This window comes from Protopterus annectens, chromosome 15.part0, assembly GCF_019279795.1.
Source record: "Protopterus annectens isolate FY-2018-M chromosome 15.part0, PAN1.0, whole genome shotgun sequence".
In the NCBI taxonomy this organism is placed as follows: domain Eukaryota; kingdom Metazoa; phylum Chordata; order Ceratodontiformes; family Protopteridae; genus Protopterus; species Protopterus annectens.
This window is the reverse complement of record NC_056749.1, coordinates 116,540,192-116,566,603: the sequence shown is the minus strand read 5'-3', so window position 1 is coordinate 116,566,603 and position 26,412 is coordinate 116,540,192. Positions and strand designations below refer to the sequence as shown.

At 38.3% G+C, this 26,412-nt stretch overlaps 1 protein-coding gene across 3 annotated transcripts in view; it reads left to right on the top strand.

Moving 5' to 3' along the window:
- SHROOM4 (shroom family member 4) overlaps positions 1–26,412 on the top strand; it is a 1,399,869-nt gene that overhangs the window by 1,247,559 nt on the left and 125,898 nt on the right. The gene's annotated exons all lie outside the window — the stretch shown is intronic.

Sequence of the window (26,412 nt, the reverse complement as noted above, 5' to 3'; positions counted from 1 at the left end):
GTGTCATGATCTTTGATCGTGGTGGAATGGAGAATGGAAGTAGTGATGTTTGCTGCTGTGCAGAGGGAGCCCATCTGCAGGTTGCTGTCATTTTTTGTTTAAGTTCTTTTATTTTTGCTTGCCCCCATTTCTTGGCTGGTCAGAGTGATTGTGTGGATGTGTCTTTCCCTTGGTGAGGTTGACTATTCTGCACCTAGATGAACTGTATTTTATGGGGGGGTTGAGGGGGATGTGCAGCACAGTTTCATATTTTCAGGGTTTGGGATCCCCCGATGGGTGTAGCCTTCCAAGTTGTTACTTCAGCTGTCATTCCCCTCCTCAGTCCAGGGTTCTGATTAGGTTCAGCATGTCACTGACAGGATGAGCTCTGTTGCTAAGCAGTATATATTTGTTGAAGTATGCTGACTTTTCTGGCAGGATGGAGTGGGTGGAGAAGAGTGTCAGCAGTGATTTGTGACAGACGAGTACCAGTAAGAGTGAAAGGGAAGGTCTACAAGAGGGTAGTGAAGACCAGCTGTGTTATATGGGTTGGAGACAGTGGCATTGACTAAAAGGCAGGAGTTAGAGCTGGATGTGGCAGAGTTAAAGATGTTAAGATTTGCACTGGGTGTGACGAGGGTGGACAGGATCAGGAATAAGTATATTAGAGGGTCAGCCCACATTGGAAGGTTTGGAGACAAAGCCAGAGAGGCAAGATTACGTTGGTTTGGATATGTGCTGAGGAGGGATGCTGAGTATATTGGGAAAAAGATGCTAAGGATGAAGCTACCAGGCAACAGGAAAAGAGGAAGGCCTAAGATAAGGTTTATGGATGTGGTAAGAGAGAGGACATGCAGGTGGTTGGTGTGACAGAGCAAGATGCAGAGGACAGGAAGAAATGGAAACAGATGATCCGCTTTGGCGACCCCTAATGGGAGCAGCCGAAAGAAGATGATGACGCTGACTTTTCTGGAAAGACGGTGTGGTAGAGTGATGTCCTATAATTTTATGCACTGGGTTTTTGGCACTGTAGGAGGCTAAGAGATTTATCTTGTTTAGCTTGATCCTTGAGTGGATCCCATCTATTGTAACTGGCACAGGGGTGGGTTCACAGCCTGACTGGTCATGTGGACCTCCTTGAGCTGCCTGACATCTACTCAGGAGACTTTCCATGGTCTTCCAGGTTTTGTGGTGGCAAGTATCCATTGTACCAGATAAGAGTCCTTTCACACTGTCAGGATGACTGAGAAATTTTATCTGGTTTATTTTTCAATACCTGTTAACATTGAAGCCCCTTCCTTCATCAGTGTGAGGGTTAATGGGGTGTTTCTTGTTTTGGTTTGGGGCCTTTCTCTAGTTCCTTCTTGATCCATTCATTCAGCAGGGTTAAAATTGGACCCTTTCCCAGTACCTGGGAGAAAAGAGTCTACCCTTCTATGTGCAGGCTGCAGGTGTCCATCCACAGCCACCAAATGAGGGGACCCTCTCCCTTCTTTTGAGGGCTGATTATGTTCCTCTCTGGCCACCTGAAGGATAAAGGAAGGTGTCTCCATTTCCAGCTGTGTAGGAGATGATCCTTTGGTTGTCATCTCCAATTGGCCTGTTCATGGGGTGTGGTTGTGTTGAACCAAGGAGGTGAAACTATTGCCTTAACAACTAGTGTTTGCGTCCAGCAGTGTCTAGCCCATCATCCTGTTCTTTGATGGGTGCCCAGGTTGCTTTCCAGTGTGCATTTCAAATGCCGGGCTTGTTTGTGGTACCAAGGGGGGTAAATTGGTTTTAAGGTTGGTCTTCTGCTGCTGCTCATTTGGGGTGTACTGCTTAGAGTTCTATTCAGCCATTAAGGAAAATCCTTGAAGTTTGATATTACCAGAACTCCCAGCACCCATGTACAATGTCCTATAAAAGCACAGCACACATTCAAACAATAAAATGTCCATCTTGTCACAACTTACCCTGTTCACCCCCCCTCCTCATTTCCTGTTCACCTCCCTCATCAGTACAACCAATAAAAAACATCTTCCTAATTCATTCACATCACCATGTATTACCCCTACTTTCATAAGTTCCACAACAACAAAATGCCACCTCACCTCCACTCCCCAACCCCACAGTCTTCAGGCCAAACCCACTTCACAGCCTACCATTCTCAGGATCAATGATTCTGTGTATTTATAAAGACTCAGAAAAATATTTTTCTCTCCCTAAAACACCAAAGACATCCTATACTCCATAATCTTTATAGTCTTTTTTTAAAGAGCAGCATTGAACCCAGCCCAGGCCCAAAAAAGCATTTCTTCAACAACAGAACCATTTTGTCTGTATGGTGGCCTGCATGCTCCTCAATGCCCATTGCATCAGAAGCAATCTAGACTACATAAGTGCTTTTATCTCCCAGCACAACCCAGACAGTGTAGCAGTCACAGAACCCTGGGTCAAATAAGACTTCCCCAACTTACAACACTTTCTAGATTCCTAGAAGTACATCAGTGATGCCTGGCAAGGTAAAGCCATCTGGTGGAGGCTCTCTGTTATGTACAAAAATAACCTAAATCCAAAAGGCATTGCCCAAGGAATCTCTTCCTCAGACTCCAGTCCTGAATGGATTCCCCTAAAATGTCCAGCTCACAAAAGCAGACCACTACTAATCACTGCAGCTTGTCTAACCCCCCCGCCCTTTCTTCCCCAAATAAATTAAAATCTGTCATAATTAACATCTTGAATAGCTTCCAGAAAGCAACATAATGATTCTGGATGACTTCAACTCTGATTATCTTGGCCCTCATTCAGTCAGCATGGGTACTTTCCTAACAGACCTATGTCTCCTTCAACTCATAAAAGAACCAGTGAGACCTAACCTCAGATACTGCAAATGCTCTACACGTGAGTTGATTATTACAAACATACTAAACACTGTCTCCAGTGTAAACATTCTGCCACCATCACTAAGCAGCCAGTGCTGAGTCACCTTTACAATTATCAACCATCCTATAAAACTACCACCATATTAAAGCCTTCAGAAACCAGTGTAGCACTAATATTGACAAAATTAAAAACTTTCTCAAAGCCCACAACTGGAACCAAATCACCTTAGATGACCCTAATACAACAGCCATAAGCCTAGCCAACTTTTTTCTCCAGCTGCAATGTAAGGCTTTGTAAACACACCAAAACTGAATGACTAGCCACTGAATTCGATCATCTTCTCACTCTAAGGGATGAAGTGTGACAAAAATGGAAAGAAAACCCACAACTGACAACCACAACTCTTTTATAGCCTTATGTAACCTAGCCAAGAAGTCCATCTCAAGGCACAGAAGTTGTCTCCAAATAAAGAAACAAATTACTAACTTGCATTTCTCTAAACGCTTTTGGAAAGACGTTAACCTTTCAGGAACACACACTATTAACTTTCTCCAGAAGATTTCCTTAAAGAATGAAGTAATCTCCCCTCAGTAAACTCCAAACTCCACACCTCCCACAGATCGTGCGTTTCCCATCCCACCGCCATTCTTTCCCTCTTCCACTTCAGTCGTATACATTTCGAAGAAGTCCATGTTCCATTTGAAAATATACCCACCGACACCCCTCCTGGACCTGACAATATAACTGCTTAGTTTGTATATCACTGCAGAGGGCATCTATGTCTTCCTCTCTCTCATGTATGTAATCTGTGTTTCACACAAAACATCATGCCACAAATTTGAAAAATTATTCTAATTAAACTCCTCCGAGAACAAACCATCCCAAAAATCTCTCTCCAATATCCCCAAATGTGGACAGACTTCCATAAAATACAGTCTACACCCAACTTACTCACTCGCTCTTCTGTCTGTCTGTCAATATTCAGCAGTACCACTTGCTGTTCTTCAAACAGCATGGATTCTGGTCCGGACAATGTATTATAATAGCACTTTAGTCCCTTACTGATGACATCTTGCAAAACTGTGATGTAGAGGCCTGCATGCAGGTACCCTATTTATAGACCTAACAAAGGCATTTGACCTCACTGATGACTACATTCTCCAAAATAAACTAATTGAAATTGGAGTCAGTTCAGACATCCCTCCTTGTTTTAAAAACTTTGTCACTGATAAACGCATCACAGTTAAAATAGGATTCCTTCTATCAGAATCTGCACCTGTTACCAAAGGTGTGCCACAAGGATTGATTCTTCTCCATATTCATTACCAAACTTCTTTGTGACCTCCCCAATCTCCCACTCATCCTCAGTGCTGATGACATGGTCACTTACAGGTAAAATCACTGTCACACCAACATTCAGTCCCAACTCCAGTCTGTCTTAAGAGCTCCATCAATGGTTCATAAATCATAAACTCCTTCTCAACACCTCCAAGACCAAAACTGTGCTTTTTTGACCTCCACAGAAAATTCAGCAAGCACCCGACACTGACCTACACAGCTATTTTAAAGAAACAGCTTCTATCTTCAAATACCTAGGATTATGGCTTGATTAATCAATAAACTTATTTTTCATCATAGACAGAGTGAGAGTAAAATAGACTCCCTCATCTTCTGAGCCAAAAAGATCTCCCATTTTTCCTCCAATACCAGCTAGGGGAGCTATCAGCAAAGTAGTAGTTCTTTTTCAGCTTCATTATGGACTTCTCACTTTCACTTCTCCTTCCAAGAAAAACACTACCACACTCCAGACAATGTCGCACAGCATCTGCTGATTCATTACAAACTCACCTCTCTGTGAGCATCACTATATCACAATAGACAAAGCCAAATGTCTGTCCATAAAATATATATCTAAACTACTGTTAGGATCCCAAGTCTGCAGACTTCCCTTCTCCAGACATTTACTCCACTTGCAACTAAACTTCATTAAAAAAGCTTCCTCATACAACTCACAAGCCACACCAGCTCTCATTACCCATAGACCTAAACTTGACAGAACTGCACAAACCGTCTTCTCTCTGGCACCTGCTCTTTGGCAAGCTCTCCGCATCGACTCAAAGGAAATAGACTCTTACTCCAAATTCAGAATACAACGTAAAAGTACATTTCTTCATCCAAGCCAAATGCTCTTGATTTAAAACAGGACACACAACTTAACACACTGTCCTTATCTCCTTTCTAAGTCTCGTCACTTTCAGACTTACCTACCTTAGAATCTAATGTATATGTTGAACATTACACTTTGTTTGTTCACTGGAGTGTGTGTGTGTGTGTGTGTGTATATATATATATATATATATATATATATATATATATATATAGAGAGAGAGAGAGAGAGACACACACACACACATAGGTAGATAGATATAGTTATGCATGTATGGGTCTTTTGTTAAAATTTAGAAGTTTCAAAACATTGAATTTCTTATGGTCGAGACCATAAGGTCGAAGTTTTGAAACTTCGAACCATTTAAAAGGAGATCGCCATACAGTGTGGAACGGTATATTTACAGTTTTTCTCACTGAGGTGTGATCTTTGAGTTGGTATATTTAATTAGCAGGGGGTGTAGGGTGGCTTGCCCCTGCAAAAACGTAACAAAAATATTTTACATTTCAAAGTTTCAAAACTTATATTGTATGGTCTTGATCATAATAAAGTGAAGTAGACCTGTGTGTGTGTGTGTGTGTGTGTGTATATGTGATATATACAGTGATGTGTGTGCGTGTATATATATATATATATATATATATATATATATATATATATATATATATACACACACACACACACATTCATACATACATACAAAAAATACAGTTTCTTTCTTTGTAACTAATGATAACTATTCTGTTACTGCTTGCATTTCTGTATTTTTATTTGTGGAATGTTTTATATTTCACCCAGAAATTGGTCAGTACTGATCAGTGCTGTACCCCATTAAACAAATATAAATAGTTGCAGCAGGTATGTTCTTATAGTTTGAATTGCTCTGCAATAAGTGTCCCTTTTATGGGTCAGAGATTCTCTTTCTCAACAGGCACCCATAGTTGATCACCAGGTCCTTGCCTTCCCTGTGCGTGCCACATGGTGTACAATGTAGTCCATAAGCAAGTTGTAGTCATATTAGGATGCCTTTTACCTGCCAGGTGGTAAGTGAATAATACATCCTCTATACGGTAATTCTTTGCTTCCACATTAATGTTCGTATGAGTCTGCTTACATAGAAGAGTTAGGCACCGAGATCCCAGTGCCTTTGTTGGTCAGAGAGAAGGCAATACCTTTACCTCATGACAAACTGACCCTGAAGAATCTCCAGAGTTGACTGACCTCCAGGTAGGCTAGATAATCTAAAAATTCATAATGGGAATTTAACACTTTGAAGATGCAAAGGAAAAATATAGCTAGAGTTTTACAGGGAGAAGCCAACATAATGTTCCTGTTTCTTACCTGTACTTTCATACTTTGAGTTACAGGATCATTCATTATGCAGGGCACAAAAGGACAGAGAGGAATTACTCCATCAGCTGTTAGTGCCTAAACCTTTCAGAAGCCTATTGATGAGGTTAACGCACAGTCATATACTTGGAGGACACCTAGCAGTGTGCAAGACCAGTACGTAGGGTGGGAAGAATTTACTGGTCAAAAATAATAAAAGAAGTTGAAGTTCTGTGCTGGATGTGCTGAATGCCAGAAGGCAGATCGCCACTCGGGTATCAAAAATCCTTTTATTCCACTGGCTATCACAGAGACATCATTTCAATGTATTTCTGTGGGCATTGTTGGGTTATTAGTGTAGTCCAGCAGTGGGTATCAGTACACCTTTTAATTTTGAATTCTGTAACTCTGTAATCTGCATCTAGCCCACTACATGTGGCTTTTGCTCAGTTTATCAGTGTGGAGTTAGAGTAGGTATACATAAGTAACCAGGGGACGTCATGCTGTCCAGAATAATACACCTGTCATGACGGTGCTTTAAGGTCAAGCTGTTAAAAATATTGGTATATAATCCTCAGATAGATGGGTTAATGGAGCTTTTTAACTGAGAAAAATTGTTAAGGGGAGATTATTAGAACTAGGACAAATCGATATCCTGCCCCCTGTCTGCCATTAGAGAAGTATCATAAGCCTTGACAGGATTCAGTCCTTTTGGGTTATTTTAGGGCAAGTACCCTCATGGACTGTTAGATATTGCTAGAGAAATTTGTAAGTGGAGAATGCCCCAGCTTAAAGTACCACAGAACAATATACCAACTTACAAGGCAGGATGAAAATGATGATGCCCATAGTATGAGAATGTGTGGAAAGAGCCCAGGCTACAAGTGTTTAGCAGAAACGTAAGGACCGTGGAATCCAAAGCTAGACACCAGGTATTTGTTGTGGTCATGTCTGCTAAAAACAAGTTTTTGGCTTGGTATCAGGGTCTGTTTGAAATGATATTAAAATTAAATGATGTGAACTACAGGGTTAATGAGACTAGTAATGGAAGGCCAGAAGAGCTGCACCATGCCAGTACTGTGATGCAGTGGAAAGACTTGCAGACGTCTGCATTAGTTTTGTGCCCGAAACTGATGGAACTGAAAGTGAATGAAAGCTGGCTTCTGTGCCCTGCTGTGCAGATAGGTAACACACTATCTAAGTAACAGAAACAAGAGATAAGGCAGTTTGATAACAACTGAAGTGTTTCCATTACTGCCTGACAGAACAAACATGATGCAACATATTGAAACTATTCCAGGGAAAAAAGTTCATTTAATACCTTAGCAAATACCAGAATCGCAGAGAAAAGCTGTGCAAGAAGTACACAAATGCTTAAGCTGGAAATGATGGTGTCAAAAGGTGAGCAGAAAAGTACTATCATATTAGCCCTGATGCCTGTTGGAACATTCAGGTCTTGAATGATTCCAGGAGGCTGAACAGCATTTCAAAACTACATACCTTACCAATGCTTACAGTAAATAAATGGAAAGATACTGAACTGCATTAGGTTTGTGAAAGGGGTACAGGGAAGCCCCTCTAACAGCTGAAGCCAAGGAAAAGGCACTGTTTTGAACCCTAGGAGGCTATGTTGCACCTGTGCAGTCTTTCAAACATTGATGTACAGGATACTAAAACCCCATATCAAATAAGCTGCTGTTTACCTGATCAGTGTCAAAAGGCACTCTGGTGAATTGGAATTTTCATGTAGCTAAAGCTAGAGGCATTGCTAGACTCTCTTACGAACAGCCAGGTGGACAGTCAGTGCCTCCAGAGCAGGTTGTGCATGACAGAGATTATTGTTAAGCTCCAAAAAGGAAAGGTAGAAGCAGTGAAAGTGTGGCGTATTCCAGGCACTAAGAAGCAATAAGGGGCATTCTTGACGTTAGCTTTGTTCTGTAAAGCATTTTCTCCCTCTTTTGCATTTTAACATGCCCTGTTACTGATTTGGGAAGGGTGAAGATGCCCATCTAAGTAAAATGGACAGCAGGGGCAGATAATGCTTGTAAATAGTTGACAGAAGCTGTATGTTCTGAGCCCGTATTAGCTGTTCCAGAATTTGATAAACTTTTCAGTGTTTATATTGATGCATCAGAGGTAGCCCATGGGGCAGTGCTTTGTTACAATTTTGAGAGGGAAGTGCACCTTATTTGTTATCTACATTACAAGCAAACTAAGCAGAGCTGAGATCAGGTATTCCATTTCCGAGAAGGTATGCCAAGTGTTCAAGTGGGTGGTTTTATAAGTGCTGTCTTCTGGGTAGTGCCTTTACAGTGATGACAGACCATGGTCCCCTAGTGTGGCTATGCAAACAATGGGATGAGAATACTAAGCTTGTCAGTGGGAGCTTACATCAAGTTCACTGTCAAACGTCAGTCAAGCTTGACCCACTACAATGAAGATGGCCCATCCAGGTGGACCTGAAACCCAGGATTCATGCAGGAGGTGGGGTCAGCATAGCACAATGTGCTGGGTCTTGCCTAAAATATGTCAGAATTGATGTCTTGAAAATAATGCTGTAAACATATTGCTGTACAGAAAATGTTGTTTTGTTGTTGTTTAAAGAAAGAGAGGTGTTTCTTAGAGTTAAAGGGTTCCTTTAAGTAGGTCTAGTAATAAACAATTACATGGTTAGTTTAATGTGTAAAGCAGGAATGTTGCCCTGAGGATCAGAGAAGTTGTCCACCTTCCCCCACCCCGCAAGTGTAGTTTTGTGCCTGGAATGTTGCTTTTGCAAAATGGGGAAAAAGATGTGATCTTCTGCTCAAATGTTCACCAACACATGGCCTGTTACCTAGGTTTCATTGATGAAATTTTCATTGCCTGGAGTGGAAATGAAAGCAAGGTGAAAGACTTCTAGTCCCGTAAAGGGAACTTTATATCCTTCCTAAAATTTACCACGAGCCACGGACAGAATGCTCTATGTTTTCTAGATCTCATTGTCAGCAAGAACATTGAAACAGGGACCCTCACCAACAGTCTATACCAGAAACCCACAAAGGTGTACCTAGTGCTGCATGCTTCCGGTATGCATCCGCAGATAACCAAACACAATGCAGTAGGCGTCACAGGGCATGCGAATCACAAGGGTCTCAAAAGAACTTAAGGACTTTCTGCACAACCTAAACAAGCTCACAAAAGATTTCCTAGCTAGGGGGTATGAAAGCAAAATGATTAATAACACACTGGAAACAACAAAGAACATGAAAATAGCAGAAGACCCCTTTGTGCTGGAGCTAGTCAGCAGATGGCACAACAATTTCGGAGTAACCCACCTTGACCCTAAAACTGAGGCCTGAAAAAGAGGCATGGCCATAACATTTACAACAGACCATAAAGACATCTGCAGGGCCATCACTGAGAATTGGATTGTAATAGAGAATAACAGACCCCATATCAAGATCCTTGAACCAGGCCTGAGTTTTATCTTTAAGAAAGGAAGAAACATCAGAGCCTTCTTTGAATCAAAAGACCAGGGAGAATGGACAGAAGTTTATAGCACATACTGATATGGAGCTCAGAAATGCAAGTTTTGCAGCCTGGTGAGTTGAATGAACCATTTTATTTGTCCTAGCATGGGCCAGAAGTACTGCAGCAAAAATAGGTGACTACAACACTGAAAGAGTGGTTTACAGGGGACAATGTCAGAAATTTGTTTTTTTGTATGGGGAAGATGACTAATAAGCTGAAAGTATGCATTTCAAACAATTTGTCAGATATTAAACTGAAAGTACACACTAATGCACTTTGCAAAATGCAGCATAGACAAGGAAGGACATGCCATTTTCAGTTTCCATATCTTGGACTGAGTTGAATTTGAGCCCTTGGATGGCAACACAATTGTGCTTCCAAAAAAAAAAGAGAATTATAATAAGTTCTTCTCAATGCATACAATTCCCCTGGACTAAGCAGTAGCTGTTCCATTAAAGTATCCTACAGTTATGGAGCCTAAGTCATATTTCCACCAGGGAATAACATTTGGAGTCGCGTGTACTGTATGTGGATTGATGTCATCACATTTTAGCCGTATATCGCTGGATCATCTTCCCTACAACTGCTTGGGTTACATCTCCAGAATTCACCTAGTCATGTTCTTTTTGTAATTGTTTTATTTTGCATACAACTGCTTAGGACACTTTTCCAGAATTCTGCAAGAGATTCACACTCAAAAATCAAACTACTGCTAGAAAATCAGATTAGAAGTCAAGTTTATGAATCCATGGCATAGTACCATAATTTTTACTTCTTTGGTATTTATTTTCCCTGCTACAACCTGAAATAACATTATTATTAATATATCTCTTCAGTGCAGTATTGTGAACTCAATTCAGTACACTTAATACTTTTGCACAGTCCGACTACTGCATGATTCATAAGTTAACTTGGAACGTGAGGAAGCTTGTGATAGGCAAGCAAAAGTGCTACTTGGTTAACAGAATCCACCAACAGGCTCCGTTAAATGATAAGGGAGGTTGTTGTTTTGTTGTTCTGGCAGTTTAAAACTATTTTAAATAGTGAATATGTATTAAAACAACATAGTGATGTTTGGTGACTGCAAAAAATGTCTGTAAACCATTTTGTAAAATTCAGTCTGATAGCCATGTATGTACAACTGATTATGAATTTATACATACAAAAGGAAAGACTTGAAGGTAATAGAGTATTGGTAAAGCATAAAAGTTCCAAGGGTTGGGCACATGGGCTTACCAAGCACTACTTTTGAGCATCTTCATGCATGTGAGGATAGAGCTGACATCCTATCAGTTGCCTTCATTCTGAGCAGGTGAAACTGGGTTGCCCCACAGAGTACTACACCCCCAGCATTGATACTAGCACCAAGATTTATGAAAGTTTAGATGTAAGAAATGGATCTGCAGAACTCTACAAGGATGAAAGTTCTTATCCAAATAAAACCTATGAAAGGAATGATCTGGAGTCCATCTCCTTTTTCAAGAAGGAGGATTTATAACTTGATTTATTTTGGTTTTAGAAACAGTATTGATTTAGATGAAGGCATTGCTGTAAATACTTTGACTCTGAACAATCCTATATTGGAATTTTGGAGCAGTAGTTCTGGAAAGTGTTCTGTGGAAGAGACAATATGTTCTGAAGGAGCCTGGGATAGTCTGATTCGTTGGACTTGTCCCACCTTTCTGGTTAACAAAGCTTTAAATAAATACAATGTAGAGATGTTTTGCTGAGAAATCAGCCAGGTAGAAGCTACCTCAATTTATTTTGGGTTTAAACCTAAATTGGTATGAGGTTCTGCAGAGTTTTTTTTATTTCAGTATCCTGAAATTAAAAAACAAAACAGTTGGAAACAGACTTGAAAATGGACTTATGGGTGGATGGATTGGGTTTGAACCCCATCAGTGCCACCAAAAATGTCATATATTGATGACACCATTGCCACCAGTGCAAAGACAAGATCTTAACTGGCACCAGAAGTGTGGTCTGTTATGCCACCTCATCGATACCCAGCAGGTTCAAATAAAAGAAAGTGCATCCAAGTCCATCTCAATAATATATTCATAAAATGCAGGGTGGGCCCTAGAGCATAAAGCGATACATGCATTGTTCTGGATATAAGCTTTCAACATTCACCCCATATAAGAAGGCATACAGGCCACTTACATAGTTGATTCTTTGCCTAACATCCAATAAACCTTTTCTGAAACAGTAAGGCAAACTGTACAGTTAAAGTTTAAATACACAGAGGAGTAAAAACGTGCACAAGGAGTATCAGAGTAGCAGTTACACGGATAGGAATATTACCCCTAATTAGGCTGACTACATACATCCTCTTATTCCAGACTTGGGTGCTTTAGTCAGAAGATGGAGAATGCTATCAGAAGGGACATGGATATTACTGTTTGTTTTATATCTGCTTAGGCCCTCTTATATGCCTTAAAATATTTGGCTACTACAGAAGAGGATCTATAAAGATTTAAAATTCTTATTTAATATTAAATGGGGCACCAAATACATACCTCTCAACTGTCCATATTTTTGGTCTGTTCCTCATAAAATTTTTGGCTTTGTAGCAAATTATTGAGGATATAAGTCACTAAATAATAAGACATTTGAGTTTCAGACATCATGTCCTCCACAAAATGTCTGATAATGCAAATTTAGCATTCTATCAACATTCTAAGCTTGTAACAGCAATATTTAAAATCTGTCGCTGATTTTGGTAATTTGTCACCTGATTATTTTTGGTTTTACTCACATTTCTTGCTTTAAGATGTTGAGAGGTATGACCAAATACAAAATTGTAAAACTGCATTTTAGTCATCTAAGGATCCATTTCTCTCTTTCAGGTATTATTTTTTTAAATGTTACTAACTAGGCAGCCTCTGAGATCTCACAATTTTCATAGGTCATAAGTATCTTGAGAAAAGAAGTTCTTACTGTGTAATAGTTTGCTTATTTTGAATTTTCTTTTCTAATTCTTTAATTTTATCTAGCTAATCTATCACCTGTCTATATTTATCTATTTTTGTGATGGATAAGTATTTCCTACTAAATATAGATTGCTTAAAACCAAAAGGTTGGAATTAGCCAGTGAATTCTAGAATGGCCTTCTTGACCTACTCTGTCCATTCTTGCTCAGAATGTCAGGGAGTAGATTACCTCGCTTTGGTCATTGCTTCTTGTTTTTGAATCGTGTTCTTTTTGATGACTATCAATAAAATGCTTCCAAAAAAGATAGTTTGAGGTAATTGTCTACCTTCAAATGGAAATTGGTCAATTTGATGAGTTTTCACTCTTGGCTTTACTGGCTTGGCCCACCTCGAAGGAGGAGGTTCAGTCTGAGGGTGGTACTACCAGTGCATAAGTAGACTCAAGACTCAGTTGCCTTGTATTTGCCTTGATCCTAGGGATCATCAATATCCCTCCAGATTGAGGTACTTTAGTCGTAAAAAAAGACTGGTGCTCATGTGGAGTTAAGGATGTGCTCTCACTTCTTTGGTTATTTCCTCCAGCAGAGTTAAAAATACTGTATTTAAGAGCCAGGGTCCTCAGTGTGCTAAATTGTCATGCTATTAAGCCATACACAGTGTTGACTAGTCTAGCCAACAAGTGTCAGATGAAGGTGTCTTTTCCATGTGCTCAGGTTAAGGAACATGGGTGTAGGCCCGTTAGATGTCACAGGGCCTGCTGGGTTTGCTTGTGCATGTGTTTCAAGAATAGATTAGAGTGAAGAAGGATTTTTTTCAGGATTCATTCTTGTTCTCAGGAAGCTTTTGTTTTCTGAGAGGATACGTCTTATTTTTAATTCTTTGCCCTTAATCTGTTGTCACTGGATAATGTCTCTGTTAGATCCCTCACAGGCAGGGGGAATGATGTATGGCTCATGTGCTTATCAACATCCCCAGGTCTAGGCCTGAAAAGTCTGTGTTAGTGCTTAGATATCTGTGCAGGTAGGGGAATCTCATGTTGTTTCATCTGCTTTAAATGAACTCAGAGCTGTCAAGTTTCCAATCTGGCTAACAGGCTTGTTCAATACAATCTGATTCAAATATTGTTCCTTCTGTATGGCTCCCATAAATATACTTATGTAGTTTCTTTTTCTCTTGTACGAGGAGTTAAATTCAACTGTTTTTCCTGCCTCCCTTACCCCAGTATGTCATGATCATCAGCTACATCCTTAGCTCAAAACTACTAATTATGACCATTTTGCTCTGGAGTTGATTAAAATACCAGCACTACAAACTTGGAATAAGCAGATGTTGGGTTCTTACTCAGTTTACAGTAATAGCTGTGTTGTAATAGCTATGCACATTTTTGTAATGTAGCTGAGATTTGCTGCTGGTTTAGCTCTGGTAAGAGTGTAGAAAGAAGCCTTGGACTGCTGTAAAACCTTGAAGCTTGTCATTTTGTTGTTGGTCAGCTTTCCAAGCGTTTCCATTATAAATTGCCTGTGTTTTCATGGTGCAGCTCATTGAGCCAGAGATGTTTAACTTTGTACTGTATAGATGCACATCTCCAGAGATGTTTAACTTTGTACTGTGTAGATGCACATCTCCAGAGATGTTTAACTTTGTACTGTATAGATGCAGATCTCCAGAGATGTTTAACTTTGTACTGTATAGATGCAGATCTCCAGAGATGTTTAACTTTGTACTGTGTAGATGCACATCTCCAGAGATGTTTAACTTTGTACTGTATAGATGCAGATCTCCAGAGATGTTTAACTTTGTACTGTATAGATGCAGATCTCCAGAGATGTTTAACTTTGTACTGTGTAGATGCAGATCTCCAGAGATGTTTAACTTTGTACTGTGTAGATGCACATCTCCAGAGATGTTTAACTTTGTACTGTATAGATGCAGATCTCCAGAGATGTTTAACTTTGTACTGTGTAGATGCACATCTCCAGAGATGTTTAACTTTGTACTGTGTAGATGCACATCTCCAGAGATGTTTAACTTTGTACTGTATAGATGCACATCTCCAGAGATGTTTAACTTTGTACTGTGTAGATGCACATCTCCAGAGATGTTTAACTTTGTACTGTGTAGATGCACATCTCCAGAGATGTTTAACTTTGTACTGTGTAGATGCAGATCTCCAGAGATGTTTAACTTTGTACTGGGTAGATGCAGATCTCCAGAGATGTTTAACTTTGTACTGTGTAGATGCACATCTCCAGAGATGTTTAACTTTGTACTGTATAGATGCACATCTCCAGAGATGTTTAACTTTGTACTGTATAGATGCACATCTCCAGAGATGTTTAACTTTGTACTGTATAGATGCACATCTCCAGAGATGTTTAACTTTGTACTGTGTAGATGCACATCTCCAGAGATGTTTAACTTTGTACTGTATAGATGCACATCTCCAGAGATGTTTAACTTTGTACTGTATAGATGCACATCTCCAGAGATGTTTAACTTTGTACTGTATAGATGCACATCTCCAGAGATGTTTAACTTTGTACTGTATAGATGCACATCTCCAGAGATGTTTAACTTTGTACTGTATAGATGCACATCTCCAGAGATGTTTAACTTTGTACTGTATAGATGCACATCTCCAGAGATGTTTAACTTTGTACTGTATAGATGCACATCTCCAGAGATGTTTAACTTTGTACTGTATAGATGCACATCTCCAGAGATGTTTAACTTTGTACTGTATAGATGCACATCTCCAGAGATGTTTAACTTTGTACTGTATAGATGCACATCTCCAGAGATGTTTAACTTTGTACTGTATAGATGCACATCTCCAGAGAGGTTTAACTTTGTACTGTATAGATGCACATCTCCAGAGAGGTTTAACTTTGTACTGTATAGATGCACATCTCCAGAGAGGTTTAACTTTGTACTGTATAGATGCACATCTCCAGAGATGTTTAACTTTGTACTGTATAGATGCACATCTCCAGAGATGTTTAACTTTGTACTGTATAGATGCACATCTCCAGAGATGTTTAACTTTGTACTGTATAGATGCACATCTCCAGAGATGTTTAACTTTGTACTGTATAGATGCACATCTCCAGAGATGTTTAACTTTGTACTGTATAGATGCACATCTCCAGAGATGTTTAACTTTGTACTGTATAGATGCACATCTCCAGAGATGTTTAACTTTGTACTGTATAGATGCACATCTCCAGAGATGTTTAACTTTGTACTGTATAGATGCACATCTCCAGAGATGTTTAACTTTGTACTGTATAGATGCACATCTCCAGAGATGTTTAACTTTGTACTGTATAGATGCACATCTCCAGAGATGTTTAACTTTGTACTGTATAGATGCACATCTCCAGAGATGTTTAACTTTGTACTGTATAGATGCACATCTCCAGAGATGTTTAACTTTGTACTGTATAGATGCACATCTCCAGAGATGTTTAACTTTGTACTGTATAGATGCACATCTCCAGAGATGTTTAACTTTGTACTGTATAGATGCACATCTCCAGAGATGTTTAACTTTGTACTGTATAGATGCACATCTCCAGAGATGTTTAACTTTGTACTGTATAGATGCACATCTCCAGAGATGTTTAACTTTGTACTGTATAGATGCACATCTCCAGAGATGTTTAACTTTGTACTGTATAGATGCACATCTCCAGAGATGTTTAACTTTGTACTGTATAGATGCACATCTCCAGAGATGTTTAACTTTGTACTGTATAGATGCACATCTCCAGAGATGTTTAACTTTGTACTGTATAGATGCACATCTCCAGAGATGTTTAACTTTGTACTGTATAGATGCACATCTCCAGAGATGTTTAACTTTGTACTGTATAGATGCACATCTCCAGAGATGTTTAACTTTGTACTGTATAGATGCACATCTCCAGAGATGTTTAACTTTGTACTGTATAGATGCACATCTCCAGAGATGTTTAACTTTGTACTGTATAGATGCACATCTCCAGAGATGTTTAACTTTGTACTGTATAGATGCACATCTCCAGAGATGTTTAACTTTGTACTGTATAGATGCACATCTCCAGAGATGTTTAACTTTGTACTGTATAGATGCACATCTCCAGAGATGTTTAACTTTGTACTGTATAGATGCACATCTCCAGAGATGTTTAACTTTGTACTGTATAGATGCACATCTCCAGAGATGTTTAACTTTGTACTGTATAGATGCACATCTCCAGAGATGTTTAACTTTGCACTGTGTAGATGCACATCTCCAGAGATGTTTAACTTTGTACTGTGTAGATGCACATCTCCAGAGATGTTTAACTTTGTACTGTGTAGATGCACATCTCCAGAGATGTTTAACTTTGTACTGTATAGATGCAGATCTCCAGAGATGTTTAACTTTGTACTGTATAGATGCAGATCTCCAGAGATGTTTAACTTTGTACTGTATAGATGCAGATCTCCAGAGATGTTTAACTTTGTACTGTATAGATGCAGATCTCCAGAGATGTTTAACTTTGTACTGTATAGATGCAGATCTCCAGAGATGTTTAACTTTGTACTGTATAGATGCAGATCTCCAGAGATGTTTAACTTTGTACTGTATAGATGCAGATCTCCAGAGATGTTTAACTTTGTACTGTATAGATGCACATCTCCAGAGATGTTTAACTTTGTACTGTATAGATGCACATCTCCAGAGATGTTTAACTTTGTACTGTATAGATGCACATCTCCAGAGATGTTTAACTTTGTACTGTATAGATGCACATCTCCAGAGATGTTTAACTTTGTACTGTATAGATGCACATCTCCAGAGATGTTTAACTTTGTACTGTATAGATGCACATCTCCAGAGATGTTTAACTTTGTACTGTATAGATGCACATCTCCAGAGATGTTTAACTTTGTACTGTATAGATGCACATCTCCAGAGATGTTTAACTTTGTACTGTATAGATGCACATCTCCAGAGATGTTTAACTTTGTACTGTATAGATGCACATCTCCAGAGATGTTTAACTTTGTACTGTATAGATGCACATCTCCAGAGATGTTTAACTTTGTACTGTATAGATGCACATCTCCAGAGATGTTTAACTTTGTACTGTATAGATGCACATCTCCAGAGATGTTTAACTTTGTACTGTATAGATGCACATCTCTTGAGCCATAGTTTCCCTACACCGTCCAACCACTCCAAATCAGAACTGCTTATTGCAATTAGCAGCATCTGTCTGCTGCCATCTGCCAGCAGTTTCTCAGTGAGCCACATCGCACGCAGCTGTCCTGCATTGTATAGCTTTTCTACTTTAGCAAATCTAGCTTGTAGCTGCCCATATTGCACTTTGCAGTTAGTAATTGCTCTGCATAATACATATTCAGTAGTTGCTTAGCGCAACGAGTTATTTCCTCCACAGTAAAGTCCAATATCTATCTCATTTAACTGAATATAATACTCTGTGTTTTCAAATCAAATTCTCATAATCCTCTGAGTAAAATGTAGGGTCATCCTGCTTATCTTCCTTCTGTTTCTAGCCTCATAGCACTCCGTATCCTTAGGCCTTGTAGCAACCGCCTGATGCTTACAGGTAATAAGCGTTTATTTAGTACAACACAGTCTGTTTGTGAGCGATGCAAGTATTTACATGGAGGTCTCACTCGAACAAAAGACACACGCTGTGAACAGCATACATGACCATAATGCTCTACACCAACCCACACTAAAATGTCTAATGCTGAGGTTGTAAAAAAACCCTTACCAAGGCCTCCTAGATCCACAACGTCTAGGTCTCAGAGAAAATAAACCTCCTTTAACAATCTCTTTGGATCTGGAAGACAGAACAGCTGATTGCCAAGAGGATAAGTACAAGTTCTTCTTGACTAGTGTTATTACATGATGATCAAACAACAGGGAATTATCAACCCAAGTACCAAGGTTTCTTACAACATTCTCGTTTTTGGGTATGGGGTATTGTACATGTCATATGCTGAAGGAGGGATGGTTTGCCAAATGCGACTGTTACACTTTTAGCATTTGATTTAAGCCCATTGTTGGTAAACCAGGTGTTTACAAGTGCATGTTCTTGCTTTAGGGCTTGTGTGTCAACTTGTGACTTGACAATAATTCATAATTTGCAATCAGCCACAAACTTGGCTAGCCAAAGGTCTTGGTTTGCAGTGTCCCATTATATTCAGCATTGATTAGGCCAGTTATTGAATATACTGCCCTCTTTGAGATATAACTTACTAGATTTAAACAACTAGAAAGACCACAGAGGTTTCTAAGAACAACACTGGCTTAAAACTAAGTTATCAGAAAACACTGGAAGCACTGTCCGTTATTCAGTGTCTTATAGACTTATGAGAGGAGATATATGTCTTGCCTTGTAGGGGCCCAATATTACAGGATCGGTTATATCTCCACAAATCTAAAAGTCCCAGAAATGCAGGACGAGGGATCTAAATCTCCACCAGCAGATAAATAACAGGATGGAGAGAGAGAGGCTCATTACACAGCACGTTCCCCACTTCTGGAATAGACTGCTATTGCAAATTAAGCAGCCTGATAAATTGTCTACCTTCAAATGGAAATTGGTCAATTTGATGAGTATTTACAAATTCACTCTTGGCTTTACTGGCTTGGCCCACCTCGAAGGAGGAGGTTCAGTCTGAAGATGGTACTACCAAGGCATAAGTAGACTCAAGACTCAGTTGCCTTGTATTTGCCTTGATCCTAGGGATCATCAATATCCCTCCAGCTTGAGGTACTTTAGTCATAAAAAAGACTGGTGGTCATGTGGAGTAAGGATGTGCTCTCACTTTTTTGGTTATTTCCTCCAGCAGAGTTAAAAATACTGTATTTAAGAGTCAGGGTCCTCAACGTCTTGTTTGTTTATTTATTCTTATTCAGGTACAGTGGACTGATCCAAATGCCATTCTCTACCTTGACCAAGGCTAAAGACTTCAAAAGTGCATACAGTACTTGGATAAGATAAAGCAGCAGCGGTAGTAGTGCTTTCATTTAATGCAAAACTAAGGAACACAGAGAAGGTTTAATTAAAGATAAGCAAAAGAGAACTTACAGCAACTGATGTATAAAGGCACATATTATTTATGATGAGAAAGCAGCTGCATTTTTTTAACTGTGTCTGAATACTTCATAGAGAGAGTTAAGTAGTTGGAAAGGAGAAGTTTATTGCTTTTCCAAGTTTAAAGTGTTGCAGTTAGGCTCATTAGTGTTCGCTTATCTCTGAGCCAAGGTATCAGCAAGGAGGCACATTGGTTAGCATTGCTACCTCAGAGCACATAGCTGTGCAGGTAGATTCTGAGTTGTAAAGTGTCTAGACATAGTAAGGCCTTGTAAAGTTTAATTCTAGTGGCTGCCAAAATGCAATTACTAGAAAATGGAAATCAGAGTCTACACCAACTGTATTTGAAGTACTGAAGAGTGTAACAGAGACCAAAGAATCTGAAGCAGAGTCTTTAGAAAATGGTAGGAGCACGTTAAATATAAATGAAAATTGTGGGAATGATATGTGCAGAGTAATGACTTGGAGCAGGAGGAGTGAAGTTTAAAGGAAGGCAGAAACTCAGCAGTTTATGTAATGCTGGACTGACGGTTATACAAAACGTGTGATGTATACAATTTGTAACTGCATATTAATATGCAAAATGAAAATATTACATAAACTAAGATAAAATAAATACTGGTAGACCAAAAATAATAAAGAAAGGCAAAATTTAATGTAATGTTAAGCGCTTTTCATCTACTTAAAATAATTAACTTCATCAGACATAAATACATTCCAAACAACTCTTTAAATAGGTTAAACATTGGTGCGAAATTCAAATGAGCAATGATGTCATCAGCAAAAAAATTTAAAGCTAAACTGTTATAATAACATATTAAAATTATAAATATATGAGAAATATATACATATATATATATATATATATATATATATATATATATATATATGAAAATACATAAAAATTAATTGTATTTGATACTATCTATTAAGTGCTTTTTTGGAAGCTGTCTGATTGTTGTACCTTTAGCAGGATATAACCCATATAGGTAAGACTACTACAGCATTTGTCGTTGTAATATCTACTTATTAGGTAAGGATACTTGCACAAGTGTACTTTTCTTTCCACCAAAAAGGAATCCCCAAACTAGATTTGGAAATAACCTAAAGTGGGCATTCCAAAACTATGTTCTTTAATTTGCTGTAAATTCAGAATGGCAAACTTAGGTGTTTTAGTCTTTTTCAATGTGTTGATATTTCTTTAAACAAGAAACATCTTTATTAATTACCATGTATGACATAGGCCCTGTTACATTAATATAAATGACAGTAAACCACAGTGGTACAATCTCACTTGCAAACATTATACATTCCAAATAGTGCCGACACAACTGTAGCTGCAGACATTATAATCACTTCTCATTTTGTCTGGACAACTCCTACCCTTTGGTTTTCTTTGTATTTATTAGTTGGACTCTGGCCTTGTTAGCCATCACAACTCAGACGTCAGACTTCTAACAGTTTAGTAAGCATGACTGAAGCAAGCAAATTACCTCCACTGCTGGCAGTGATTGTTCTGTCGGTCTGTTGTCTTGGTCTACTGCATTGGTCTGAACCTTGTGATATTTGTGCCCATTTAATGAATATGCTTTAACTCCTTAACATCTAGCCTGAATGAAATTTCATATATCCCATCACCTGTGTAGCTTTCACCTGAGCTAAATTCCTTAGGGTGCAGATTTGCAACGTCCCTTTAAACAAATGTACTGTAGAAGTTCTAGAGAAAGTTAAAATGCAAAAGTTGTTAAGCACACACCCCTCTTCACAATTGTGATATTAATATGAAAGCCAGACATAAACATGTTGTTTTAATATGGAGCAGGCAGTTAGGTAATGTATAAATATTATTATAATACAAACAACTATTAATATCTTTCTTTCTCTCTCTATATATATACACACACACACACACACATGTATATATATATATATATATATATATATATATATATATATATATATATGTATTGCAGATAGACCACCAAATGTTTGTGTGACTTTTTTAGTGCAGTCATGATTTTCAGTTTGCTTAAAGCAGTTTTGTAGCCATTAATCCACTATTGAGATAGTTGCATAATTATCCTTAGTAACCATGTTTGTATACTTAATGGGTAATGGGCAAGTAGTAAGTGTAACTGTTTGTAAAACAGTGCAAGTGTAAATAATAGCTATCAGTGCAACATTTTTCCAGCAGTGTGTGTTTTCATTGATACCATGGAGTACCATATAAGTGTTTGATTCCAGTTATTAATATACTCGTAATATTTTTTTAGAAAATAATACTAATTTTCAATGGTACTGTTTACACTGTTTGTCTAAGGAATTGTTCCTGAACTTTAAGGTGGTTTGGGCCTATGAAATGCTGTTCCACAATGCATCCAGGGTGGATAATAAGTGAGACATTTGCATAAATATGGCATTCATGCATATCTATATAATGTATACTAACCAACTATAAATATCAGGCAAACGTGTCATTGCCAACTTTTTCAGCATTATATATGCTTTCATTTTGTGCCATGAAGAACCACATATGCTCTATACATCAAGTTACTAAAATAAATATTAATTTGGCATATGAAGAGGTCACACTTTCTCACTTACTGACCACTGTATTTGGGCCAGTACAAATTTGTTACTTGTGTGATGAGCCGTCATGTGAAATGCTTTCTGTCATGCGATTATGTGGACATTGCCTAAGGTATTTACATAAAATATGCAAAAAGCATGAATATATATTTTGCTAAGAAAGTGTAAATGTCTGCAGTGGTAGTAGACACCACATATCAGTGAGAAGTTTCCCAGCATTATTTATGCTTTTGTTTGCAGCCATGAAATACTACATAAAAACTTGCAGGACAAAGTAGTAATACAAGTGCTAGTAATAAACATATGCATAGTTATGCATGGAAACAAATCACAGTATCTCACTTACTAACCATCTAATTTCTGTCTCAAAACATTCTGTAACTTGTATGCTGACTGGGACTATGAAGTGCTGTTCCACAGTGTTTCCAAGTGGGCACTTCCTAAGATATTAACAGACATATTACATGTATGTGTACTTGTACTGCAAATACAAGAACTGCCATTTTCTGTGCCTTTCTTCAGTTAATTTTATTTTTCAAGTGAATTTGTTTAAAAAAATGATTATAGCTTAAACCAATGACAATAATCTAAGCAGTCAACCTTGTAAAATAGTGAAAATTATTATCTTAATTTTGCATATAATGTGATTAATACAATTTTACGTCACCCCAGCAGCCCAAGATCACAATATTATAGGTTAACTTTAATCTGCTTCTTTCCAGCCTTTCTTACCTTGTTGCTGCATTAAGCCTGCATATATGGCAACTTAAGATAAATTGTCAATGTCTTGAATGTATGCAGCAGTTGCCAATAAGACTCCTTACTGTATCACATTAAAAAAAACCTGACTGCACCACATACAAAACCACTTTACAGTATAGCTTTACAGTTTGTCATGATTTTTATACAAATATTAATAAGAATAAAAACTGTTTTACTTAGTCACTTATTGATTCCCTTCAGCGTCCTAAACATTATTGACATAAAGTGGGTTATATGCTTTACAGCCCAATTGCCCACCATTTCAACATAGCATTCAAAATTCTAGTCTTACTCAGCCAATTCTTGATTCAGTGTCACATTGCACATGTGGTCCAGTGTCTAATCTGGTTGATGCTTTACAGTCTCATGTTTATTCACTAATTTCCCAATGTTGCTGGTCTCCTTCCTGATTATCTCCATCTTCCAGCACCAGTCTGTGGTTCAAATCCAAGGTACTCTTGATTTTTTTAGTCAGCTACTGCTTTTTTTTTTTTTTTTTTTTTTTTTTTTGTTATATACTTTCGCTCAAGCATTTTCCTTTACAGCAATGGAAAAGCTTTCACTGGCAAAGTCTCTCTACAAGCTTTATTATTGTCAGAAGAATGAAAAGCAGAGTCCTTTTTCTGCTTGGTTGCTCACTGTTTGTAGAGTGTTTTCTTTCTTCTAAGCCTGTTCTGTATTGAAAAATACCTTCTTCAGGAAAAAAAATTATTTTAAAGGCAACTGGATACAGCAGTTCATGTGTTACACCTGCCTCTCAAAATTCCCTAATTGCTGGGATCAACTTGTTTCTTTTCTGCCTGGTGTAAAGTGAAAAATAATTTTCCACAAACTCTGTTATCCCCAGTTTTTAATATTTTTCCTGTGCCATAATTTTCTTTATTTCATTTTAACCTCTGATTTTTGCAGTTGCATCAGTTCATCTGAACATCTAAAGCTGGTTCTGTTTTACAGACTTTTCCTGTTTGACAGTATATATATTCTTTCAGTGTTTCACTTATTTTAAACAGCTCTGAGTATATTTGATTTATTTCCCCTAATTTACTGGAAGCCATCACATATACAAACGCTGAAAGTTGGCTGTTTTTTTTATTCTTTTCTAGTTGACTGTCTTCTTGCTTTCTCCAAATCTTTTCTTTGTTGGCATCCAAGCAGGCAGTGTAAATATTGGCCATTTACTAAATTTTACTCATATTGATAGTTTTTACTGGCTTTGCTTTTCAGTTTAATTTTTTACACTTCGGGAGCTCTAATTAACCTGTTGATCAGTGTGCAGCAATCTTGGAAGCTCTGCACACTTAAGTGGGTAGAACTGTCCAGAACAAATTGCAAAAATAGAAGGGTGTCTTTTTGAAGACATTTTGGTGGGGACACAGTAGAGTAGTGGGCCCATGTGGTCTTTATTAAGGTAGATAGTGAGGTCGGATACAGATATAAATAATGTAGGAATTAAAAGTCAGTTTTTGCAAATGTCCACAAGGATGGATGCTATTTGTTGCCAAGTATCAACAACTGAACCAATAAGCAGACAAACAGGTAAACTAGAAGGATCAAGTGGTCCATCTCCTTTGCTGTAATTTTTATTGGCTTGTTTACTTGCCATCCTCTCTTGGGTCCTCCAGTCAGTCCAGTTCTCAGACTGTGGCTTTTAGTAGGAATCTTTCTTCTCCTTCTCATCTTCCTCACTTCCAGTCCCAGTACTACTATGGACCCGTCTGGATTTCACTCTGATTTCCTCTGGACATGCCATTTTTTGGGTCCTTTCTAATGAACTGTTTTCCATGCCACCTAACACACTGCATCTTTGAAATGAATGAAAATCATGACAGAGCCTGTATTTAATAAGTCTGACGTGGTGTTGTTAGTGTAAAAAAATGCGAACTCTTAAGGAAAATGTGGTTAGATAGAATGAAGCACATTTTTTCCAAAGGAAAAACCAAAGGCTGGAATTATGTTATCAGTCCTTGATTAAATCTTGTACCAGAAGATCAAAGTTACACTCCAGTCCCTTGAGGAATAAGTGAAAACTAGGCATGTCAGTCTGTGAAACATGACTGGGCAGAAATTTTGTCATCAGAATTAGCAAGTGAAAATTATTTAAAAAGAAAGGGATTTGTTATGGCTCATCTCTGTGAGATCTCTCCTTCTCCCTTCACCAACAACCTATGTTTTGAAAGGCCCATAGTCTGGCAAAGACTGATTGAGGGATGTTTCCTTACTGCAGGGAGGAGATGATTACAGATGGTGAGTGGTGATGGCAGAATTCATCCCTGAAATGGTGACTGGGGGTCCGTCGTCTTATGTTCCTGAGCAAGTGCACTTTAGTATAGCTTTTACCCACAGTTTTTCTCAGGGTGGGTTAAAATTAGGATAAAAACTATCCCAGCTCTCTAAGCCCTCAGTTTAGCTGCTGCCTGCTTGTGAATGAAAGCAGAGTATTCTCTCAAGGGGACAAGCTATTGACCACTGTTCCAGGCAGCCATGTTCTATAAACAGCATGTGGTAGGTTTGAATAGGATACAGCTTCTCAAGTACAAAGTGATGGCTTAAAATATTGACTGTCTGTTAATGTTTTTATGGGATTAGACTAAATGCAGGAGAACTGTCAACAAATACATGTATTTTATTGCAAGTTAAAAGTAAAAGAAATGCTGTACTATTTATTTATAATGTTGACTGGTTCACGGAAAATAAAGGCTATACCCCAGTTTTAGACACGATCCAGAGAAAACTATAACAGTAAACTTTGTACTAGGTTTACCTATTGTACTGTCCATGTGGAACATAATGAATTACTTGATTTTACATCTTAGCAACCTTAAAAAATGCTACTTGCTACACTTGTTACAATGTGTTCAGGCTGCCATTATTTGTACAATGTAAGAGGAAGGGAAAATGGGGGGGGGGGGTGAAAGAAAGATGAACAGTGAAAGATGGTTAAATAGCTTTAGTAAAAGTCTACAGGCAAGTAGGAATTTTATGACGGAGTGTGTTTCTCAGAGTTGGAAACAGTGTTGTGTGTTACTAAGATAAATACTGGTTATTTCAAATATGTGCATATGTTTGTGTTAGTATAATAAATGTGTTCTGTGGGGTGAGGCCCAGGTACTTTTTTGATATTTAGTTGGGGGGGGGGGGTGAAGAACTGTGTTAGAATCTATGGAGTAGGGCACATGAG